Below are 17,275 nucleotides of genomic sequence, written 5' to 3'. Positions count from 1 at the left end.
ACACACATACATGTATGTATGTATGCATGTAGGTATATTTATATATATAATTATTTAGATATTCATTTATTCGTTTGCTGGTTTTATGTTTGATTCATTTGTTTAATTGTTTTTTCGTTCATATTTTGGACGCCTCATCAGACGAGTATAGAACGCATCTTCGACGGAGATTCTGCCAGACCACGCTGACCTTCATTTCTGTGAAACGTGTGCGTGCTCGTCCGTTCCTTCATCCGTTCAGGTCTTCATAAATAGCCCATTTAATTATTTCTTCTTTCGTTAATCGGTTAATTTATTCTATTGTTTAAACAATACATTTGATTGTCAGTCCGTTCCTTCATTCGTTCAGGTCTTCATAAATAGCCCATTTAATTATTTCTTCTTTCGTTAATCGGTTAATTGATTCTGTTGTTTAAACGATACATTTGATTTTCAGTCCGTTCCTTCATTCGTTCAGGTCTTCAAAAATAGCCCATTTAATTATTTCTTCTTTCGTTAATTGGTTAATTGATTCTGTTGTTTAAACGATACATTTGATTGTGTGTTCGTACGATCACACGCTGACCTTTGAGGCGCATGTGCACCGCAAGCCCAATAGTCGGTGCCGCCCCACGCTCTGCCTTTTGCCACCCATTGTGGGCATCGCTTCTCGGCCTTTTGGCTAAGATCAAGTGTAGTATCTGTTCTTATCAGTTTAATATCTGATACGTCCCCTATCTGGGGACCATATATTAAATGGATTTTTGAAACGCGGAGCTGGAAGCGGGGCTTGCTCCGCCCACTCCACGCATCGACCTGGTATTGCAGTGTCTCCAGGAACGGTGCATTCCCCTTTCGGGGATAGCAGCTTGTGTTGAAAGGTAGTGATGAGAAGACGCAAAGTTTTATTTCTCACGTGACTGTCTTATACAGAAAAATACTTTGGCAAGTACTCACTCACTCAGTCACTCAGTCACTCAGTCACTCACTCGGTCACTCACTCACTCGGTCACTCACTCACTCACTCACTCAGTCACTCACTCACTCACTCACTCACTCACTCACTCACTCACTCACTCTCTCACACTCACACTCTCACTCTCTCACAGTCTCACGCACTCGGTCACTCACTCACTCACTCGGTCACTCACTCACTCACTCACTCACTCACTCACTCACTCACTCACTCACTCTCTCACACTCTCACTCTCACTCTCTCACAGTCTCACGCACGCACTCACTAAAGCCCTAAATGTATGCGGATAGTTATGTGTTGAAGAACGTAGTTCCTATTAGAGACGCTTGCGCCTGGCTTAAATGCTGTTGTGTGATAGAGAGAGAACGGGGCTTCCTGTAGCTCAGTGGTAAGAGCATTGCGTTAACAGGTTTTGGGTACGATCCCTGGGAATTGCAAATACCTATGTAAACGTATAGGATAAAGCAATGTAAGTCGCTTTGGATAAAGGCGTCTGCCAAATGCTTAAATGCAAAAGGTGTCCAGCATCCAATTGAAACACTTTCAGCACATATGTGGACTGTTTGCGTTGAATTCTTAATGTATTTGTCTGTTCATGTGTATGTTTGCCTGTGGACCGTCGCCTTCGTGCGCTTTCCCACGGGTTCTACAGAGCAATCAACTGGAACTTGCAGTTGCCGAACGCTCGCTCGGGGTCAGCGTTGATGCGCATGGCAGAGGCAAGTAAGCGATGTCTTGCCCGAACGGGGCAAATCATACTTACCTGGCAGGGGAGACACCATGATCACGAAGGCGGTTCACCCAGGACGAGGCTCGGCCATTGCACTCAGGTTGGGTTGACTTTTGCGAATTCCCCAAATGTGGGAATCTCGACTGCATAATTTCTGGTAGTGGGGGACTGCGTTCGCGCTCTCCCCTTATCATGTATCAAAAGAAGAGAGATTTTGTATTGTGTCCGTATTTCGAACCTTGTTGGCGTCAGATCTGCAGATTCCGCAAGAGACGAGCACCAAATCGAGTGATCGATTACTTCCTAATACCATGTTTTTTTTTAATACGGTTGTTTGCTGTTCCGTCGTTCCCAAACACACATACATGTATGTATGTATGCATGTAGGTATATTTATATATATAATTATTTAGATATTCATTTATTCGTTTGCTGGTTTTATGTTTGATTCATTTGTTTAATTGTTTTTTCGTTCATATTTTGGACGCCTCATCAGACGAGTATAGAACGCATCTTCGACGGAGATTCTGCCAGACCACGCTGACCTTCATTTCTGTGAAACGTGTGCGTGCTCGTCCGTTCCTTCATCCGTTCAGGTCTTCATAAATAGCCCATTTAATTATTTCTTCTTTCGTTAATCGGTTAATTTATTCTATTGTTTAAACAATACATTTGATTGTCAGTCCGTTCCTTCATTCGTTCAGGTCTTCATAAATAGCCCATTTAATTATTTCGTCTTTCGTTAATCGGTTAATTGATTCTGTTGTTTAAACGATACATTTGATTTTCAGTCCGTTCCTTCATTCGTTCAGGTCTTCAAAAATAGCCCATTTAATTATTTCTTCTTTCGTTAATTGGTTAATTGATTCTGTTGTTTAAACGATACATTTGATTGTGTGTTCGTACGATCACACGCTGACCTTTGAGGCGCATGTGCACCGCAAGCCCAATAGTCGGTGCCGCCCCACGCTGTGCCTTTTGCCACCCATTGTGGGCATCGCTTCTCGGCCTTTTGGCTAAGATCAAGTGTAGTATCTGTTCTTATCAGTTTAATATCTGATACGTCCCCTATCTGGGGACCATATATTAAATGGATTTTTGAAACGCGGAGCTGGAAGCGGGGCTTGCTCCGCCCACTCCACGCATCGACCTGGTATTGCAGTGTCTCCAGGAACGGTGCATTCCCCTTTCGGGGATAGCAGCTTGTGTTGAAAGGTAGTGATGAGAAGACGCAAAGTTTTATTTCTCACGTGACTGTCTTATACAGAAAAATACTTTGGCAAGTACTCACTCACTCACTCAGTCACTCAGTCACTCACTCACTCACTCACTCACTCACTCACTCACTCACTCACTCACTCACTCACTCACTCACTCACTCACTCACTCACTCACTCACTCACTCACTCACTCACTCACTCACTCACTCACTCACTCACTCACTCACTCACTCACTCACTCACTCACTCACTCACTCACTCACTCACTCACTCACTCACTCACTCACTCACTCACTCACTCACTCACTCACTCACTCACTCACTCACTCACTCACTCACTCACTCACTCACTCACTCACTCACTCACTCACTCACTCACTCACTCACTCACTCACTCACTCACTCACTCACTCACTCACTCACTCACTCACTCACTCACTCACTCACTCACTCACTCACTCACTCACTCACTCACTCACTCACTCACTCACTCACTCACTCACTCACTCACTCACTCACTCACTCACTCACTCACTCACTCACTCACTCACTCACTCACTCACTCACTCACTCACTCACTCACTCTCTCACTCTCACACTCACACTCTCACTCTCACTCTCACTCTCTCACAGTCTCACGCACGCACTCACTAAAGCCCTAAATGTATGCTGATAGTTATGTGTTGAAGAACGTAGTTCCTATTAGAGACGCTTACGCCTGGCTTAAATGCTGTTGTGTGATAGAGAGAGAACGGGGCTTCCTGTAGCTCAGTGGTAAGAGCATTGCGTTAACAGGTTTTGGGTACGATCCCTGGGAATTGCAAATACCTATGTAAATGTTTAGGATAAAGCAATGTAAGTCGCTTTGGATAAAGGCGTCTGCCAAATGCTTAAATGCAAAAGGTGTCCAGCATCCAATTGAAACACTTTCAGCACATATGTGGACTGTTTGCGTTGAATTCTTAATGTATTTGTCTGTTCATGTGTATGTTTGCCTGTGGACCGTCGCCTTCGTGCGCTTTCCCACGGGTTCTACAGAGCAATCAACTGGAACTTGCAGTTGCCGAACGCTCGCTCGGGGTCAGCGTTGATGCGCATGGCAGAGGCAAGTAAGCGATGTCTTGCCCGAACGGGGCAAATCATACTTACCTGGCAGGGGAGACACCATGATCACGAAGGCGGTTCACCCAGGACGAGGCTCGGCCATTGCACTCAGGTTGGGTTGACTTTTGCGAATTCCCCAAATGTGGGAATCTCGACTGCATAATTTCTGGTAGTGGGGGACTGCGTTCGCGCTCTCCCCTTATCATGTATCAAAAGAAGAGAGATTTTGTATTGTGTCCGTATTTCGAACCTTGTTGGCGTCAGATCTGCAGATTCCGCAAGAGACGAGCACCAAATCGAGTGATCGATTACTTCCTAATACCATGTTTTTTTTTAATACGGTTGTTTGCTGTTCCGTCGTTCCCAAACACACATACATGTATGTATGTATGCATGTAGGTATATTTATATATATAATTATTTAGATATTCATTTATTCGTTTGCTGGTTTTATGTTTGATTCATTTGTTTAATTGTTTTTTCGTTCATATTTTGGACGCCTCATCAGACGAGTATAGAACGCATCTTCGACGGAGATTCTGCCAGACCACGCTGACCTTCATTTCTGTGAAACGTGTGCGTGCTCGTCCGTTCCTTCATCCGTTCAGGTCTGCATAAATAGCCCATTTAATTATTTCTTCTTTCCTTAATCGGTTAATTTATTCTATTGTTTAAACAATACATTTGATTGTCAGTCCGTTCCTTCATTCGTTCAGGTCTTCATAAATAGCCCATTTAATTATTTCTTCTTTCCTTAATCGGTTAATTTATTCTATTGTTTAAACAATACATTTGATTGTCAGTCCGTTCCTTCATTCGTTCAGGTCTTCATAAATAGCCCATTTAATTATTTCTTCTTTCGTTAATCGGTTAATTGATTCTGTTGTTTAAACGATACATTTGATTTTCAGTCCGTTCCTTCATTCGTTCAGGTCTTCAAAAATAGCCCATTTAATTATTTCTTCTTTCGTTAATTGGTTAATTGATTCTGTTGTTTAAACGATACATTTGATTGTGTGTTCGTACGATCACACGCTGACCTTTGAGGCGCATGTGCACCGCAAGCCCAATAGTCGGTGCCGCCCCACGCTCTGCCTTTTGCCACCCATTGTGGGCATCGCTTCTCGGCCTTTTGGCTAAGATCAAGTGTAGTATCTGTTCTTATCAGTTTAATATCTGATACGTCCCCTATCTGGGGACCATATATTAAATGGATTTTTGAAACGCGGAGCTGGAAGCGGGGCTTGCTCCGCCCACTCCACGCATCGACCTGGTATTGCAGTGTCTCCAGGAACGGTGCATTCCCCTTTCGGGGATAGCAGCTTGTGTTGAAAGGTAGTGATGAGAAGACGCAAAGTTTTATTTCTCACGTGACTGTCTTATACAGAAAAATACTTTGGCAAGTACTCACTCACTCAGTCACTCAGTCACTCAGTCACTCACTCGGTCACTCACTCGGTCACTCACTCACTCACTCACTCACTCACTCAGTCACTCACTCACTCACTCACTCACTCACTCACTCACTCACTCACTCACTCTCTCACACTCTCACTCTCACTCTCTCACAGTCTCACGCACGCACTCACTAAAGCCCTAAATGTATGCGGATAGTTATGTGTTGAAGAACGTAGTTCCTATTAGAGACGCTTGCGCCTGGCTTAAATGCTGTTGTGTGATAGAGAGAGAACGGGGCTTCCTGTAGCTCAGTGGTAAGAGCATTGCGTTAACAGGTTTTGGGTACGATCCCTGGGAATTGCAAATACCTATGTAAATGTATAGGATAAAGCAATGTAAGTCGCTTTGGATAAAGGCGTCTGCCAAATGCTTAAATGCAAAAGGTGTCCAGCATCCAATTGAAACACTTTCAGCACATATGTGGACTGTTTGCGTTGAATTCTTAATGTATTTGTCTGTTCATGTGTATGTTTGCCTGTGGACCGTCGCCTTCGTGCGCTTTCCCACGGGTTCTACAGAGCAATCAACTGGAACTTGCAGTTGCCGAACGCTCGCTCGGGGTCAGCGTTGATGCGCATGGCAGAGGCAAGTAAGCGATGTCTTGCCCGAACGGGGCAAATCATACTTACCTGGCAGGGGAGACACCATGATCACGAAGGCGGTTCACCCAGGACGAGGCTCGGCCATTGCACTCAGGTTGGGTTGACTTTTGCGAATTCCCCAAATGTGGGAATCTCGACTGCATAATTTCTGGTAGTGGGGGACTGCGTTCGCGCTCTCCCCTTATCATGTATCAAAAGAAGAGAGATTTTGTATTGTGTCCGTATTTCGAACCTTGTTGGCGTCAGATCTGCAGATTCCGCAAGAGACGAGCACCAAATCGAGTGATCGATTACTTCCTAATACCATGTTTTTTTTTAATACGGTTGTTTGCTGTTCCGTCGTTCCCAAACACACATACATGTATGTATGTATGCATGTAGGTATATTTATATATATAATTATTTAGATATTCATTTATTCGTTTGCTGGTTTTATGTTTGATTCATTTGTTTAATTGTTTTTTCGTTCATATTTTGGACGCCTCATCAGACGAGTATAGAACGCATCTTCGACGGAGATTCTGCCAGACCACGCTGACCTTCATTTCTGTGAAACGTGTGCGTGCTCGTCCGTTCCTTCATCCGTTCAGGTCTTCATAAATAGCCCATTTAATTATTTCTTCTTTCCTTAATCGGTTAATTTATTCTATTGTTTAAACAATACATTTGATTGTCAGTCCGTTCCTTCATTCGTTCAGGTCTTCATAAATAGCCCATTTAATTATTTCTTCTTTCGTTAATCGGTTAATTGATTCTGTTGTTTAAACGATACATTTGATTTTCAGTCCGTTCCTTCATTCGTTCAGGTCTTCAAAAATAGCCCATTTAATTATTTCTTCTTTCGTTAATTGGTTAATTGATTCTGTTGTTTAAACGATACATTTGATTGTGTGTTCGTACGATCACACGCTGACCTTTGAGGCGCATGTGCACCGCAAGCCCAATAGTCGGTGCCGCCCCACGCTCTGCCTTTTGCCACCCATTGTGGGCATCGCTTCTCGGCCTTTTGGCTAAGATCAAGTGTAGTATCTGTTCTTATCAGTTTAATATCTGATACGTCCCCTATCTGGGGACCATATATTAAATGGATTTTTGAAACGCGGAGCTGGAAGCGGGGCTTGCTCCGCCCACTCCACGCATCGACCTGGTATTGCAGTGTCTCCAGGAACGGTGCATTCCCCTTTCGGGGATAGCAGCTTGTGTTGAAAGGTAGTGATGAGAAGACGCAAAGTTTTATTTCTCACGTGACTGTCTTATACAGAAAAATACTTTGGCAAGTACTCACTCACTCAGTCACTCAGTCACTCAGTCACTCACTCACTCACTCACTCACTCAGTCACTCACTCACTCAGTCACTCACTCACTCACTCACTCACTCACTCACTCACTCACTCACTCACTCTCTCACACTCTCACTCTCACTCTCTCACAGTCTCACGCACGCACTCACTAAAGCCCTAAATGTATGCGGATAGTTATGTGTTGAAGAACGTAGTTCCTATTAGAGACGCTTGCGCCTGGCTTAAATGCTGTTGTGTGATAGAGAGAGAACGGGGCTTCCTGTAGCTCAGTGGTAAGAGCATTGCGTTAACAGGTTTTGGGTACGATCCCTGGGAATTGCAAATACCTATGTAAATGTATAGGATAAAGCAATGTAAGTCGCTTTGGATAAAGGCGTCTGCCAAATGCTTAAATGCAAAAGGTGTCCAGCATCCAATTGAAACACTTTCAGCACATATGTGGACTGTTTGCGTTGAATTCTTAATGTATTTGTCTGTTCATGTGTATGTTTGCCTGTGGACCGTCGCCTTCGTGCGCTTTCCCACGGGTTCTACAGAGCAATCAACTGGAACTTGCAGTTGCCGAACGCTCGCTCGGGGTCAGCGTTGATGCGCATGGCAGAGGCAAGTAAGCGATGTCTTGCCCGAACGGGGCAAATCATACTTACCTGGCAGGGGAGACACCATGATCACGAAGGCGGTTCACCCAGGACGAGGCTCGGCCATTGCACTCAGGTTGGGTTGACTTTTGCGAATTCCCCAAATGTGGGAATCTCGACTGCATAATTTCTGGTAGTGGGGGACTGCGTTCGCGCTCTCCCCTTATCATGTATCAAAAGAAGGGAGATTTTGTATTGTGTCCGTATTTCGAACCTTGTTGGCGTCAGATCTGCAGATTCCGCAAGAGACGAGCACCAAATCGAGTGATCGATTACTTCCTAATACCATGTTTTTTTTTAATACGGTTGTTTGCTGTTCCGTCGTTCCCAAACACACATACATGTATGTATGTATGCATGTAGGTATATTTATATATATAATTATTTAGATATTCATTTATTCGTTTGCTGGTTTTATGTTTGATTCATTTGTTTAATTGTTTTTTCGTTCATATTTTGGACGCCTCATCAGACGAGTATAGAACGCATCTTCGACGGAGATTCTGCCAGACCACGCTGACCTTCATTTCTGTGAAACGTGTGCGTGCTCGTCCGTTCCTTCATCCGTTCAGGTCTTCATAAATAGCCCATTTAATTATTTCTTCTTTCCTTAATCGGTTAATTTATTCTATTGTTTAAACAATACATTTGATTGTCAGTCCGTTCCTTCATTCGTTCAGGTCTTCATAAATAGCCCATTTAATTATTTCTTCTTTCGTTAATCGGTTAATTGATTCTGTTGTTTAAACGATACATTTGATTTTCAGTCCGTTCCTTCATTCGTTCAGGTCTTCAAAAATAGCCCATTTAATTATTTCTTCTTTCGTTAATTGGTTAATTGATTCTGTTGTTTAAACGATACATTTGATTGTGTGTTCGTACGATCACACGCTGACCTTTGAGGCGCATGTGCACCGCAAGCCCAATAGTCGGTGCCGCCCCACGCTCTGCCTTTTGCCACCCATTGTGGGCATCGCTTCTCGGCCTTTTGGCTAAGATCAAGTGTAGTATCTGTTCTTATCAGTTTAATATCTGATACGTCCCCTATCTGGGGACCATATATTAAATGGATTTTTGAAACGCGGAGCTGGAAGCGGGGCTTGCTCCGCCCACTCCACGCATCGACCTGGTATTGCAGTGTCTCCAGGAACGGTGCATTCCCCTTTCGGGGATAGCAGCTTGTGTTGAAAGGTAGTGATGAGAAGACGCAAAGTTTTATTTCTCACGTGACTGTCTTATACAGAAAAATACTTTGGCAAGTACTCACTCACTCAGTCACTCAGTCACTCAGTCACTCACTCGGTCACTCACTCACTCGGTTACTCACTCACTCACTCACTCAGTCACTCACTCACTCACTCACTCACTCACTCTCTCACACTCTCACTCTCACTCTCTCACAGTCTCACGCACGCACTCACTAAAGCCCTAAATGTATGCGGATAGTTATGTGTTGAAGAACGTAGTTCCTATTAGAGACGCTTACGCCTGGCTTAAATGCTGTTGTGTGATAGAGAGAGAACGGGGCTTCCTGTAGCTCAGTGGTAAGAGCATTGCGTTAACAGGTTTTGGGTACGATCCCTGGGAATTGCAAATACCTATGTAAATGTATAGGATAAAGCAATGTAAGTCGCTTTGGATAAAGGCGTCTGCCAAATGCTTAAATGCAAAAGGTGTCCAGCATCCAATTGAAACACTTTCAGCACATATGTGGACTGTTTGCGTTGAATTCTTAATGTATTTGTCTGTTCATGTGTATGTTTGCCTGTGGACCGTTGCCTTCGTGCGCTTTCCCACGGGTTCTACAGAGCAATCAACTGGAACTTGCAGTTGCCGAACGCTCGCTCGGGGTCAGCGTTGATGCGCATGGCAGAGGCAAGTAAGCGATGTCTTGCCCGAACGGGGCAAATCATACTTACCTGGCAGGGGAGACACCATGATCACGAAGGCGGTTCACCCAGGACGAGGCTCGGCCATTGCACTCAGGTTGGGTTGACTTTTGCGAATTCCCCAAATGTGGGAATCTCGACTGCATAATTTCTGGTAGTGGGGGACTGCGTTCGCGCTCTCCCCTTATCATGTATCAAAAGAAGAGAGATTTTGTATTGTGTCCGTATTTCGAACCTTGTTGGCGTCAGATCTGCAGATTCCGCAAGAGACGAGCACCAAATCGAGTGATCGATTACTTCCTAATACCATGTTTTTTTTTAATACGGTTGTTTGCTGTTCCGTCGTTCCCAAACACACATACATGTATGTATGTATGCATGTAGGTATATTTATATATATAATTATTTAGATATTCATTTATTCGTTTGCTGGTTTTATGTTTGATTCATTTGTTTAATTGTTTTTTCGTTCATATTTTGGACGCCTCATCAGACGAGTATAGAACGCATCTTCGACGGAGATTCTGCCAGACCACGCTGACCTTCATTTCTGTGAAACGTGTGCGTGCTCGTCCGTTCCTTCATCCGTTCAGGTCTTCATAAATAGCCCATTTAATTATTTCTTCTTTCCTTAATCGGTTAATTTATTCTATTGTTTAAACAATACATTTGATTGTCAGTCCGTTCCTTCATTCGTTCAGGTCTTCATAAATAGCCCATTTAATTATTTCTTCTTTCGTTAATCGGTTAATTGATTCTGTTGTTTAAACGATACATTTGATTTTCAGTCCGTTCCTTCATTCGTTCAGGTCTTCAAAAATAGCCCATTTAATTATTTCTTCTTTCGTTAATTGGTTAATTGATTCTGTTGTTTAAACGATACATTTGATTGTGTGTTCGTACGATCACACGCTGACCTTTGAGGCGCATGTGCACCGCAAGCCCAATAGTCGGTGCCGCCCCACGCTCTGCCTTTTGCCACCCATTGTGGGCATCGCTTCTCGGCCTTTTGGCTAAGATCAAGTGTAGTATCTGTTCTTATCAGTTTAATATCTGATACGTCCCCTATCTGGGGACCATATATTAAATGGATTTTTGAAACGCGGAGCTGGAAGCGGGGCTTGCTCCGCCCACTCCACGCATCGACCTGGTATTGCAGTGTCTCCAGGAACGGTGCATTCCCCTTTCGGGGATAGCAGCTTGTGTTGAAAGGTAGTGATGAGAAGACGCAAAGTTTTATTTCTCACGTGACTGTCTTATACAGAAAAATACTTTGGCAAGTACTCACTCACTCAGTCACTCAGTCACTCAGTCACTCAGTCACTCACTCACTCACTCAGTCACTCACTCACTCAGTCACTCACTCACTCACTCACTCACTCACTCACTCACTCACTCACTCACTCTCTCACACTCTCACTCTCACTCTCTCACAGTCTCACGCACGCACTCACTAAAGCCCTAAATGTATGCGGATAGTTATGTGTTGAAGAACGTAGTTCCTATTAGAGACGCTTGCGCCTGGCTTAAATGCTGTTGTGTGATAGAGAGAGAACGGGGCTTCCTGTAGCTCAGTGGTAAGAGCATTGCGTTAACAGGTTTTGGGTACGATCCCTGGGAATTGCAAATACCTATGTAAATGTATAGGATAAAGCAATGTAAGTCGCTTTGGATAAAGGCGTCTGCCAAATGCTTAAATGCAAAAGGTGTCCAGCATCCAATTGAAACACTTTCAGCACATATGTGGACTGTTTGCGTTGAATTCTTAATGTATTTGTCTGTTCATGTGTATGTTTGCCTGTGGACCGTCGCCTTCGTGCGCTTTCCCACGGGTTCTACAGAGCAATCAACTGGAACTTGCAGTTGCCGAACGCTCGCTCGGGGTCAGCGTTGATGCGCATGGCAGAGGCAAGTAAGCGATGTCTTGCCCGAACGGGGCAAATCATACTTACCTGGCAGGGGAGACACCATGATCACGAAGGCGGTTCACCCAGGACGAGGCTCGGCCATTGCACTCAGGTTGGGTTGACTTTTGCGAATTCCCCAAATGTGGGAATCTCGACTGCATAATTTCTGGTAGTGGGGGACTGCGTTCGCGCTCTCCCCTTATCATGTATCAAAAGAAGGGAGATTTTGTATTGTGTCCGTATTTCGAACCTTGTTGGCGTCAGATCTGCAGATTCCGCAAGAGACGAGCACCAAATCGAGTGATCGATTACTTCCTAATACCATGTTTTTTTTTAATACGGTTGTTTGCTGTTCCGTCGTTCCCAAACACACATACATGTATGTATGTATGCATGTAGGTATATTTATATATATAATTATTTAGATATTCATTTATTCGTTTGCTGGTTTTATGTTTGATTCATTTGTTTAATTGTTTTTTCGTTCATATTTTGGACGCCTCATCAGACGAGTATAGAACGCATCTTCGACGGAGATTCTGCCAGACCACGCTGACCTTCATTTCTGTGAAACGTGTGCGTGCTCGTCCGTTCCTTCATCCGTTCAGGTCTTCATAAATAGCCCATTTAATTATTTCTTCTTTCCTTAATCGGTTAATTTATTCTATTGTTTAAACAATACATTTGATTGTCAGTCCGTTCCTTCATTCGTTCAGGTCTTCATAAATAGCCCATTTAATTATTTCTTCTTTCGTTAATCGGTTAATTGATTCTGTTGTTTAAACGATACATTTGATTTTCAGTCCGTTCCTTCATTCGTTCAGGTCTTCAAAAATAGCCCATTTAATTATTTCTTCTTTCGTTAATTGGTTAATTGATTCTGTTGTTTAAACGATACATTTGATTGTGTGTTCGTACGATCACACGCTGACCTTTGAGGCGCATGTGCACCGCAAGCCCAATAGTCGGTGCCGCCCCACGCTCTGCCTTTTGCCACCCATTGTGGGCATCGCTTCTCGGCCTTTTGGCTAAGATCAAGTGTAGTATCTGTTCTTATCAGTTTAATATCTGATACGTCCCCTATCTGGGGACCATATATTAAATGGATTTTTGAAACGCGGAGCTGGAAGCGGGGCTTGCTCCGCCCACTCCACGCATCGACCTGGTATTGCAGTGTCTCCAGGAACGGTGCATTCCCCTTTCGGGGATAGCAGCTTGTGTTGAAAGGTAGTGATGAGAAGACGCAAAGTTTTATTTCTCACGTGACTGTCTTATACAGAAAAATACTTTGGCAAGTACTCACTCACTCAGTCACTCAGTCACTCAGTCACTCACTCGGTCACTCACTCACTCGGTTACTCACTCACTCACTCACTCAGTCACTCACTCACTCACTCACTCACTCACTCACTCTCTCACACTCTCACTCTCACTCTCTCACAGTCTCACGCACGCACTCACTAAAGCCCTAAATGTATGCGGATAGTTATGTGTTGAAGAACGTAGTTCCTATTAGAGACGCTTACGCCTGGCTTAAATGCTGTTGTGTGATAGAGAGAGAACGGGGCTTCCTGTAGCTCAGTGGTAAGAGCATTGCGTTAACAGGTTTTGGGTACGATCCCTGGGAATTGCAAATACCTATGTAAATGTATAGGATAAAGCAATGTAAGTCGCTTTGGATAAAGGCGTCTGCCAAATGCTTAAATGCAAAAGGTGTCCAGCATCCAATTGAAACACTTTCAGCACATATGTGGACTGTTTGCGTTGAATTCTTAATGTATTTGTCTGTTCATGTGTATGTTTGCCTGTGGACCGTTGCCTTCGTGCGCTTTCCCACGGGTTCTACAGAGCAATCAACTGGAACTTGCAGTTGCCGAACGCTCGCTCGGGGTCAGCGTTGATGCGCATGGCAGAGGCAAGTAAGCGATGTCTTGCCCGAACGGGGCAAATCATACTTACCTGGCAGGGGAGACACCATGATCACGAAGGCGGTTCACCCAGGACGAGGCTCGGCCATTGCACTCAGGTTGGGTTGACTTTTGCGAATTCCCCAAATGTGGGAATCTCGACTGCATAATTTCTGGTAGTGGGGGACTGCGTTCGCGCTCTCCCCTTATCATGTATCAAAAGAAGAGAGATTTTGTATTGTGTCCGTATTTCGAACCTTGTTGGCGTCAGATCTGCAGATTCCGCAAGAGACGAGCACCAAATCGAGTGATCGATTACTTCCTAATACCATGTTTTTTTTTAATACGGTTGTTTGCTGTTCCGTCGTTCCCAAACACACATACATGTATGTATGTATGCATGTAGGTATATTTATATATATAATTATTTAGATATTCATTTATTCGTTTGCTGGTTTTATGTTTGATTCATTTGTTTAATTGTTTTTTCGTTCATATTTTGGACGCCTCATCAGACGAGTATAGAACGCATCTTCGACGGAGATTCTGCCAGACCACGCTGACCTTCATTTCTGTGAAACGTGTGCGTGCTCGTCCGTTCCTTCATCCGTTCAGGTCTTCATAAATAGCCCATTTAATTATTTCTTCTTTCCTTAATCGGTTAATTTATTCTATTGTTTAAACAATACATTTGATTGTCAGTCCGTTCCTTCATTCGTTCAGGTCTTCATAAATAGCCCATTTAATTATTTCTTCTTTCGTTAATCGGTTAATTGATTCTGTTGTTTAAACGATACATTTGATTTTCAGTCCGTTCCTTCATTCGTTCAGGTCTTCAAAAATAGCCCATTTAATTATTTCTTCTTTCGTTAATTGGTTAATTGATTCTGTTGTTTAAACGATACATTTGATTGTGTGTTCGTACGATCACACGCTGACCTTTGAGGCGCATGTGCACCGCAAGCCCAATAGTCGGTGCCGCCCCACGCTCTGCCTTTTGCCACCCATTGTGGGCATCGCTTCTCGGCCTTTTGGCTAAGATCAAGTGTCTTGTTGGAAGGTGGAGTTGCGATCGCCTCATAGTGGTAAGCTGGCTCGTAAACCTCCGTTTTGCGGGTCCATTAACTTCGAGAGGTACATTTTGCTTTTATATTGTGTTTTTTTTTTGTTTTTCCTTACAGCTTTCATTTTACGTGCTTGTCTTTTCTTGGAAAATTCTGTGAAAGGTAAGTTTTTTAAATTATTTATTTATTTATAGCTTCTTTTAACTGCTGTGTTTTAGTGTACTGTCGGTGCCTCCAGCATGTCGGCTGCTCGTGCCGGTGTGCGGAGGCACCACAGTGTGCGCCTTTTGTTTAATAAAAAGGATGATGGGACTCTCCTGTTGATGTCTAGGTTAGACTTTTCCAGGAAGCTCATTCAAAAATGTTTAGGTTTTTCAGTGTTAGAAATAAACTGTTTACTGACTTTGCCCCAGAATCGCGGTTTTGATTTGAGCTTCCAAAATTCTTCTCTGCTAAATGTTTTCTGGACTCGGTTTGAAACAAAAAAAGCCAACTTCTCCATGTTCACAGTGGAGAAACTGACTGATAATTCAATTAAGGTGGTGAGTGTCAAGATGTTTAATGAGACTGTGACTGGAGAAGATATTTCTGTATGGTTGGCTAGATATTGCTCTGTCCGTAGCCAGCCAATTAAGGTTTTGGATGAGGATGGCATCTGGAACTGTGGTTGGAGAGTCCCCATCAAGCAATGGGAAGATCCACACAGTTACCAAGGCCTTAGCCAGATACCTTCTATGATTGTGCTGGGGGAAAACAGAGGTTACATTTTTTACCAAGGGATGCCCAAGCTGTGTCGCAAATGTGGCCGGATGGGACATCTTGCAGAGGCGTGCCAGGAAATAATATGTAGAAAGTGTAGAGAAATTGGGCATGTTTTTGAGGAGTGCACCAATGGCAGGAAATGCAATCTTTGTGGTGAATCGACCCATCTCTACAGAGATTGTCCAAAATCTTTTGCCAACAAACTCAAAGGTAAAATGGCCGCCCCAGCTAACCAGCAAACAAAGGAAAAAGAGACAGTCCCTGAGGTTTTGGAGGAAATTTCAAATTCCAAACCAACAGCAGGGACTGGTCAGGTCGAAGCTTTGGGGGCGGTAAAAGGGGCGGAGCCAGATACGGTAGGTGAACGGGAAGAGGAGGCCACCCCCCCTCTACGAGACAAGGAAAAGGAAGTAGTGGGGGAATCGGAAGAGGGGGAGGAATCCCAAGAAACGGCCTCCTCTTCTTTAGTGACCGTATCAGATTTGGAAGTGGAGGAGAGTACAGGAAGTGACTTGACAGATTGGCTCCCAAATGCACAATTGCAGAAAAGGCCTGCGGGATCCCCTCTGTTTGAAACAGAGGAGAAGAAACTGAGGCCAACACAGCACTCTACACCTTCCAGCATGGAGGGGACGGAGCGTAGGTGGCCCTCAGCATCCCCAAATGAGGTATCTTTTCTACAAATAAAGCTTAGATCATTATCGCCAAAGGAGCTGCAAGAGACTTCCTCTGCAGCCCCAGGGGCTTTGGACACACGCTCTCCTGCACTCAAATCATTCGAGTTTAAGGAAGAGCAAGTGTCACATGAAATTCTATGATTTTTAAAGTAATACTGCAGCCCCTCAAAATCTTTTCCTTTTGTTCTTAAGACTCATGTTTTTTAATTTAATACTGCTCATGACTCTCACAATCTCAACAATAAATGTGAGAAGTGTGAAGTCCAACACGAGAGCACAGAGCATTTTATCCCTCTTAAAATCTATTAAGTCAGATGTGTTTTTATTGCAGGAATGTGCTTTGCCCTTTTTAAAAAGTTATAATAAATGGGAGGAAATATGGACTTCAGGACCCTCCATATGGAGTGGATCCAATTTTAACAAAAATGATGGAGTGGCCATTTTAATCAATAACCCACACATATTGGTGAAGGGCAGCACAGTGGTGAGGGATGGACGGGCGCTTTTAGCAAATCTGACTCTTTTAGACAGGGATTTTAATGTTCTTAATGTGTATGGGTTTACGGAAAAAAATGAAAGGTACATGCTTTTAGAGGATTTGCAGCCTCACATGCTAGGGAAGACGCCACTGGTGGCAGCTGGGGATTTTAACTGTGTTTTAACCAAAGGGGACAGAAAGAGAGCAAGGGATGATTTTAATGTAGACAAAACATCGTTTTTATTACAGGGGCTAGTCAAAGATTTTAAATTACTTGACTGTTTTAAGACACTGCATCCCAAAGAGGACGGCTACACCTGGGTCAGTGGTGATGGCACCAAATCCTCCCGTATTGACTACGTTTTTACACGCGACTGCCCGCCGATAGATGCTACATTAACACCGTTTTTCTTTTCTGATCACCTCATGCTATCATGCACCCTTTCTTTTACCACAGATGTGACCGTAGGGGGTGGGATCTGGAAGCTGAACTGCTCTCTGTTGCATGATGAGGATATTGTTAAAGAATACAGGGAGCAGTTCAGCCAATGGCAGACCCTCCAGGACTTTTTTAAATCACGT

General features: G+C 43.7%; 14 non-coding genes across 14 annotated transcripts; all 14 read left to right on the top strand.

The window, feature by feature from the left end:
• Positions 1 to 641: 641 nt before the first annotated feature.
• On the top strand, positions 642 to 832 carry LOC130415038 (U2 spliceosomal RNA). Its single transcript, XR_008905812.1, has one exon. It is a non-coding gene; the product is annotated as a U2 spliceosomal RNA (small nuclear RNA).
• An 878-nt stretch (positions 833 to 1,710) lies between these two features.
• LOC130414958 (U1 spliceosomal RNA) lies at positions 1,711 to 1,874 on the top strand. The gene has a single exon (XR_008905737.1). It is a non-coding gene; the product is annotated as a U1 spliceosomal RNA (small nuclear RNA).
• An 807-nt stretch (positions 1,875 to 2,681) lies between these two features.
• Positions 2,682 to 2,872, top strand: LOC130415036 (U2 spliceosomal RNA). The gene has a single exon (XR_008905811.1). It is a non-coding gene; the product is annotated as a U2 spliceosomal RNA (small nuclear RNA).
• Positions 2,873 to 4,046: 1,174 nt separating this feature from the next.
• LOC130414957 (U1 spliceosomal RNA) lies at positions 4,047 to 4,210 on the top strand. Its single transcript, XR_008905736.1, has one exon. It is a non-coding gene; the product is annotated as a U1 spliceosomal RNA (small nuclear RNA).
• A 915-nt stretch (positions 4,211 to 5,125) lies between these two features.
• LOC130415035 (U2 spliceosomal RNA) lies at positions 5,126 to 5,316 on the top strand. Its single transcript, XR_008905810.1, has one exon. It is a non-coding gene; the product is annotated as a U2 spliceosomal RNA (small nuclear RNA).
• A 772-nt stretch (positions 5,317 to 6,088) lies between these two features.
• LOC130414956 (U1 spliceosomal RNA) lies at positions 6,089 to 6,252 on the top strand. Its single transcript, XR_008905735.1, has one exon. It is a non-coding gene; the product is annotated as a U1 spliceosomal RNA (small nuclear RNA).
• Positions 6,253 to 7,059: 807 nt separating this feature from the next.
• Positions 7,060 to 7,250, top strand: LOC130415034 (U2 spliceosomal RNA). The gene has a single exon (XR_008905809.1). It is a non-coding gene; the product is annotated as a U2 spliceosomal RNA (small nuclear RNA).
• Positions 7,251 to 8,010: 760 nt separating this feature from the next.
• LOC130414953 (U1 spliceosomal RNA) lies at positions 8,011 to 8,174 on the top strand. Its single transcript, XR_008905733.1, has one exon. It is a non-coding gene; the product is annotated as a U1 spliceosomal RNA (small nuclear RNA).
• An 807-nt stretch (positions 8,175 to 8,981) lies between these two features.
• LOC130415032 (U2 spliceosomal RNA) lies at positions 8,982 to 9,172 on the top strand. Its single transcript, XR_008905807.1, has one exon. It is a non-coding gene; the product is annotated as a U2 spliceosomal RNA (small nuclear RNA).
• Positions 9,173 to 9,920: 748 nt separating this feature from the next.
• On the top strand, positions 9,921 to 10,084 carry LOC130414952 (U1 spliceosomal RNA). The gene has a single exon (XR_008905732.1). It is a non-coding gene; the product is annotated as a U1 spliceosomal RNA (small nuclear RNA).
• An 807-nt stretch (positions 10,085 to 10,891) lies between these two features.
• Positions 10,892 to 11,082, top strand: LOC130415031 (U2 spliceosomal RNA). Its single transcript, XR_008905806.1, has one exon. It is a non-coding gene; the product is annotated as a U2 spliceosomal RNA (small nuclear RNA).
• Positions 11,083 to 11,842: 760 nt separating this feature from the next.
• On the top strand, positions 11,843 to 12,006 carry LOC130414951 (U1 spliceosomal RNA). Its single transcript, XR_008905731.1, has one exon. It is a non-coding gene; the product is annotated as a U1 spliceosomal RNA (small nuclear RNA).
• An 807-nt stretch (positions 12,007 to 12,813) lies between these two features.
• Positions 12,814 to 13,004, top strand: LOC130415030 (U2 spliceosomal RNA). Its single transcript, XR_008905804.1, has one exon. It is a non-coding gene; the product is annotated as a U2 spliceosomal RNA (small nuclear RNA).
• A 752-nt stretch (positions 13,005 to 13,756) lies between these two features.
• Positions 13,757 to 13,920, top strand: LOC130414950 (U1 spliceosomal RNA). Its single transcript, XR_008905730.1, has one exon. It is a non-coding gene; the product is annotated as a U1 spliceosomal RNA (small nuclear RNA).
• Positions 13,921 to 17,275: the final 3,355 nt, after the last annotated feature.

This window comes from Triplophysa dalaica, chromosome 24, assembly GCF_015846415.1.
Source record: "Triplophysa dalaica isolate WHDGS20190420 chromosome 24, ASM1584641v1, whole genome shotgun sequence".
Taxonomy (NCBI): Eukaryota; Metazoa; Chordata; class Actinopteri; order Cypriniformes; family Nemacheilidae; genus Triplophysa; species Triplophysa dalaica.
The sequence above is the reverse complement of the archived record's forward strand: the minus strand, read 5'-3'. Positions and strand labels throughout refer to the sequence as shown.